The sequence below is a fragment of the Cebus imitator genome, unplaced genomic scaffold (assembly GCF_001604975.1).
Source record: "Cebus imitator isolate Cc_AM_T3 unplaced genomic scaffold, Cebus_imitator-1.0 Scaffold122, whole genome shotgun sequence".
NCBI classification, from domain to species: Eukaryota; Metazoa; Chordata; class Mammalia; order Primates; family Cebidae; genus Cebus; species Cebus imitator.
Window position 1 is genome coordinate 4,876,706 of NW_016107437.1, and position 6,470 is coordinate 4,883,175.

The following is a 6,470-nucleotide window of genomic DNA, read 5'->3' on the forward strand; positions in this document are numbered from 1 at the left end:
GTAGAGATGGGGTTTCACCATATTGGCAAGGATGGTCTCAATCTCTTGATCTTTGATCTGCCCACCTCAGCCTCCCAAAGTGCTGGGATTACAGGCATGAGCCACCGCACCTGGCCGTATTTGTCTTTTTATGTCTGGTTCATTTCACTTAGCATAATGTTCATCTGTGTTGCAGCATGTGACAGGATCTCATTTTCTCAGACTGAGTTTCATCCACAATATCCATCATATATGTCTACCACATTTTCTTTATTCATTCACCCATCGATAGACATCTGGGTTGTTTCCACCTCTTGGCTATTGTGAATAATGTTGCTATGGGCATGAGCATATAAATTTCTTTCAATCCTTTGGGGTATATATTGAGAAGTGGGATTGCTGCATCACATGGTAATTCTATTTTGAATGTTTTGCAGAAACTCCATACTGTTTTCCATAATGCTGCCCCATCTTGTATTCCCACCGACAGCACACAAGGGCCCTGATTTCTGCTCATCGTCACCAACATGTGTTATGTTCTGGGTTGGTTGGTGTTTTTGAGACAAGTTACGGTCTTGTCCCCCAGGCTGGAGTGCAATGGCGCAATCTCAGTTCACGGCAACTCCCGCCTCCCAGGTTCAAGTGATTCTTCTGCCTCAGCCTCCGGAGTAGCTGGGATTACAGGCACCTGCCGCCATGCCCGCCTAAGTTTGTATTTTTAGTAGAGATGGGGTTTCACCATGTTGGCCAGACTGGTCTGAACTCCTGACCTCAGTTGATCCTCCCATCTCAGCCTCCCAAAGTGCTTGGATTACAGGCTTGAGCCACCAAGTCTGGCAACTGGGTTTTTTTGGTTTTGTTTTTGATAGTGGCGTTCAACATTTTAATTTCACACTTCCATGAGAACAAGTGGGATTGGACATCTGTAGACAGTCTCACTTGAATCATGGGGGAGTTATGGTTCTGGGAAGTTAATTCAGTTGTCCCAAAGCACAGGGCTAGTCAGCAGGATGAGCTAACTCAGAAGCCTGGGTGCTGTGATTCATAAAGCATGCCCTTCCCCATAACTTCCCTGGTCTTTAAATTTGCAGTGCTTCTTTAAGAAAAGAAAGGAAGGGGAGAAGAACAGCTCCTTGCTTTTGAATTCCTGCCTGTTATGTTTCAAACAAGGGGGGGATCTACAGAGGATTGTTGTTCTTGGAGCCACAGGCCAAGCGGCGTTTACCTCCACCTAGAAGGAAGCAGTATCCTTGCTAATACCCCAGACGGGAAATGTGTGCCCAGAAGATTAGCTCCATTGTGTGGGCCTGGATGCTTTCCACTGGCTTTGTTTATGGGACAGATTGTTTTTGCTAAGTTGTTTGCTCCGGTGAGTCTCCAAGCTCTTGAGGCCCCCTGACCCCGGAGAGGGTCAGATTTACGGGTAGCCCGGAGCTTGGGCAGGAAAGGCCCGCAAAGGAACAGGTCCTCTGGGAGACTTCTGGAGACCGTCTGGGGCTCCTTGGAAAAGCAAGCCTGTGGCCTTGTTTTATTTTTAAAATGGGATATGCAATGGGTGTTGCACTGTTCTTCCCTCTTGACTATAGCGATGATGTTTTTGTGTTGCTGCCTGCATCTTATGTCAGCTCACCTCTGTGAACTTCTGTATGTGTTGCTGGGATTTGGAGGGACTTCGGGTTTTGTTTTCCCCATTCTCTCTGCTGGAAGCATCATGCATGCACATAACAGCACAAGCTCTCAAGCACCCATTTGTTCCAAATCAGTTAGCAGATGGGTCCTGTAGAATGTGTGGTTAACACTCCCTATTCGGTGGCTACGAGGCATTTCTCCTGGGGTGGTCTCAGGCTGTGGTCCTGTGTCTGGCATGCAACATGGATGCCAGCTGCTGGCATGTACTTGTTCTTCATTGTTCCATCTTTCTACCCACCCACCTAGCCAACCAGACCGCCTCATCACTCTGAGGTTTATGCTTTTCCCAAACCTCAAGAATCTAGGCCAGGCAGTCTGGCAAAGAAAGCTATAGAAACAAGGAAGAAATATCAGGCGGCTCAGTGTCTCTGAGCCTCAGCTTTCCTACCTGTATGATGGCGTGATAAGGTGGCCCTGGCTTCTGCGGTTATGGCAGAAATCAAGGATATCATAGCTAAAGCACTTAGCCTAGCACTAGGTACCTGGAAAGCACTCAATAAATGGCTCCTGTGATTGTCTGCATGCCCACCTTGGGTTGAACCTTGTGCTAGGGACACAGGGAGATGAAATGAGACATAACCTTGCCTATAAGAACTCACCATCAAGAGAGAAAACCTTAATGGACAGAGTAGTCCATAAAGTGCAGTGATAGGAGCACTCAGTAGGTGACTGAACCAGACTGGGAGCATCAGGGAGGTCTTCCTGGAGGAGGGGACATCTGAACTGTCACCTTATAAGACTGAAAAATGACTAATTTGCCATTTATGTGATCCCACTAAAACACGTTGGAGTCTCACATGACAACAGTTGGTGTCCAAGACTCCTGTAGTCCCTAGCAAAGGCCTTGTCATTCATTCTTTCTTTCATTTATTTAATCAGTCTACTAAGTGTCAATAAACAACAACTGGTGACAAGAGGAGCCTCACCTAGGTTTTCCACAAGCATTAAAGTGAGACTTGTTGGCCAGGTGTGGTGGCGCATGCCTGTAATCCCAGCACTTTGGTAGATGAAGGTGGGAGGATCACTACGTCAAGAGATCGAGACCATCCTGGCCAACATAGTGAAACCCCATCTCTACTAAAAATACAAAAATTAGCTGTGTGTGGTGGTGCATGCCTGTAGTCCCAGCTACTCAGGAGGCTGAGGCAGGAGAATCGCGTGAACCCGGGAGGCAGAAGTTGCTGCAAGCCGAGATCACGCCACTGCAGTCCAGCCTGGTGACAGAGTGAGACTCTGTCACCAAACAATAAAATAAATAAATGATGCCTGTCTGTTTCTTTTCTGTCATCAAGCTGCTATTCAGGTCCCAGTTGGCTCTAGGTGTCTCTCATGACAGCATCCATGGGAAGACAGTGGAGTGGAAGGCAAGGAGAGCCTGTGGTCCCACGTCTAGCATGTGACCTTCGTCATGCTCCTTCATGGTGCTGATCTTCATTTTACCTTCATAATCCTGGGAGGTAGCCCTTATTATTCCCATTTTAAAAGCAGGGAAATTGAGGCTCAGAGAAGGTAGGTGGTTTTCATAGTAACTTTCAGTTTGCTTGTCGGCTAAAATCTGGAGAAATAGGTATTCTGTGTGCCAGGACTAAACAGAGCACACACTCCCTCCACAACTCAGCTGTGCAAAGCAAAAGTTGCTTCTGAATGTTCCATAACTGCACCAATCTTCCTCCCAAGTTTTGCCCATAAGGTCATCATTGATCAAGAGGAGCTAGAAATTGCCAATGAATGGTATTGCCATATCCTCTGGGTTTGAGAGACTTTGTCGTTTCAGAGTTCCTTCCCCTCCTCTGTCTCATCAAGGTGGCATCCGGGATATATAGAAGAAAACCCAGTGTGTTGGGATGCTGCTCAGGAGGCCCTTGCTGACCTCTGTGACAATAGGGTCCCTTGACCCCACTCTGTCCCAGCAGCCCGCAGTGGCTGAGTCTACAACTGATAGGCTTCTGGATAGCCGGTGGTCAACTCGGTCCACTCAAGGCATCTTCCCGCTGACCAGCCCTACCTTGGCTCTTTGTGGTGCCAAATTTAGTCTAGGGTCTGACTGCCGTGTACATTTTGCTCCTGTCTCATTTCTGGTCACTGTGTGGCTCTCAGTTTGAGAGGTACTGCACCCCTGTACAGCAAGTTCAATCAGTCTCTCTTATTATCACCATCAGCACCGTGTCATAGATCCCTCCGCAGGGTACCTGGTATATTCTGGAACCTTCTGGATGCAAAATTTGAACTCTCCCTCTGCCTAACTCTATTGTAAGCTGATTTTAATGTCTCTTTCCAGAACGTCACATGGAAAATGATGCAAAAGCTTCTCGGCTTCTGACTTTCTCCAAGCTCTATCTAACATTCGCCTCCTAGGAGTTCTGCTTAGATCCTGACGCAGCTGATGGCTTCTCGCCTTTCTCTCCCTCTTTTTCTACACTCTCCACTCCACTGGGCTGGAAGAGATCAGCCTTAAAAGCAGGAGGGAGGTGACTGAGAGAATAAAGCCAGCACACAGATCAGAGAACATGTATCAGCAGATATTTGAAAACCTTACCTGTAACCCCACCTGCCAAGTTCTTGGGAGGGTTAAATGCAAAAATGTTTATATGTGCAGTCTGTACAAATGGGGAAAGACCAAAAGAATAGAAAGAACATAGGTTCCAGAATCAAATTGCTTGGATTCACATTCTACCTTCATCAGATAGAAGCAATTCATGTAAACTCTCCGAACCTCAGTTTGCTCCACTGTAAAATGGGAATGACACTAACCTCTATCTCATTGACTTCTAAGAAATGAATGAAATAGTAGCTCTGTGTCCATTAGGGCACATGTTTGGATGCCAATAGTCAAATTCGGGTGCCTGTGTCCTCTGGTGCCACCTGAATAAATTGAGATTTTTTGTGAAAGAGAAGAGGGAAATCAGTGCTAAGTTCCTAGTGAGTGGTATTGGCTGTAGCTGGTAAAGTGGTCTCGGCAGAGCGTCTAGTACAGAGTGGGTACCGGAAAATATTAGCTAGTAGCAGTAGTATTGGTCATGAACTAAGTCATGTGGGATCTGAAATTTGGGGCTGGCATCTACCTGCTTGCAAGGCAATTAGGAAAGAGAAACAGTGGGGTCCCTTGGAATCACCTAGTGTGATCTTTTCAGTTAAGGCAGCACTTACTGTTTCTCTGCCAGATCCCTCTCTACATGACACAGAGTAGGTTGTTGAGTGGGGCTGGGTGTGATGGTGCATGCCTCTAGTACCAGCTACTCCAGAGGCTGAGATGGGAGGAATGCTGGAGCCTAGGAGGTTGAGGCTACAGTGATTCGTGATCACACCACTCCACTCCAGCCTGGGTAACAGAGCAAGACCCTGTCTCAAAAATACACATATATATTTTGTTTAATGAATGAATGAATGAACCTCTTTGATCCCAGCGAACTATAGCCTGTCCCCCTACAATGCATGTTGAATCTCCATCCCTATAAACTCCAGTTGACCTCTGAGTGGCTTTCACTGGGCACCAGTTGCAAAGCACAGTTCTCTTCTTCCCACGGTGCACAACAGCAAAACCTCATATTGGATTTCATTTCCAGCATTTCTTGGCCTGCCCTTTGGAATATGGCAGGTTTTATGCACCCTACCCTTTTGTGTGTCAGCGTCTCTCCCCTTCTCCACCCCCTAAAAGTGCTAATCCCCCAGCTCACTGTAAATGGTGTGACTTTCTTCCAACTGTCATGGTCATGTTTCTTAATCAATAGTCTGACTTGTCAGCACCAAGTAAACACAGCTTTGATTTGAAGAGGAAGAGGAAGCCAGAGGACACGGCTGCTAAAGCACACAGAGGAGGGATCCTTTCTTCCATAAATTAATTACTTCATTAAATCAACAAATAATAGCAACTCTTTGTGCTGTGATTATATGCCAGGCACTGCTCTAAGTGCTATATATAAAACATATTGACTCATTTAATCCTTGCAATCTGTCAAGGTGTTGAGACCATCCCTATTTACATGTAAGGGAACTAGAGAACAGACAGGTTCATAGTTATTGAACTCTGTCACGAGTTGGGGCCCATGCCTAGGAGCTGGAGATGTAGTCATGAATAAGACAGACATGACTTCCTGTCTCATGGTGCATAGAGAATACTAATGGGATATGGACCAAAAACAAACAGCTAAATTTACGTAGGAATCTCACATAGTATGTCAATTAGGGATGCTTTTGGCTGCAGGTTCCAGACAACCTCACTATAGTGGCTTAAACCCTAGGGCTTTATTTTTCTCTCTGGAGCAGTAAATGAGAGGATGCTGGTGCTGGTTCTGTGGCTCAAGGATCTACATGTGTATGGTCTTTCCCGTCGGTCATAGGATGGTTGAACAGCTCCAGTCGTCACCCTTGTAATTCAGCAGGAAGATGAAGAGAGGGGAAGGGCAGTCCCTGTATCAGGCAGTGACAGCCGATTTCTGCATCTCTCCGGGACCAGATGTGGGTCAGACGGTCACTTCTGCCTGGGTGGTCACTAAGGAGAAGGATACTATTTTAGTCCGTTTTCACACTGCTGTTAAAGACATACCTGAGACTGGGTAATTTATAAAGAAATGGAGGGGTTTTTTTTTTCCCCATTTATTTATTTTATTGCATTTTAGGTTTTGGGGTATATGTGAAGAACATGCAGAATTGTTGCATAGGAACACACATGGCAGTGTGATTTGCTGCCTTCTTCCCCATCACCTACATCAGGCATTTCTCCCCCTGCTATCTCTCCCCAGCCTCCCACCCCCCACCCTCCGTCCCCTATTTCCCCCCAACTGACCCCAGTGTGTAGTGCTCCC

At 46.5% G+C, this 6,470-nt stretch overlaps 1 long non-coding RNA gene across 1 annotated transcript in view; it reads left to right on the forward strand.

Annotated features, from left to right (window-relative positions):
* The window catches only part of LOC119472886, a 102,181-nt gene extending 97,774 nt beyond the window's left edge, over positions 1-4,407 (forward strand). The window contains exon 3 of the long non-coding RNA XR_005202061.1: positions 3,947-4,407. This is a non-coding gene — a long non-coding RNA (uncharacterized LOC119472886). The remainder of the gene's footprint in view (positions 1-3,946) is intronic.
* The last annotated feature ends 2,063 nt before the right edge of the window (positions 4,408-6,470 follow it).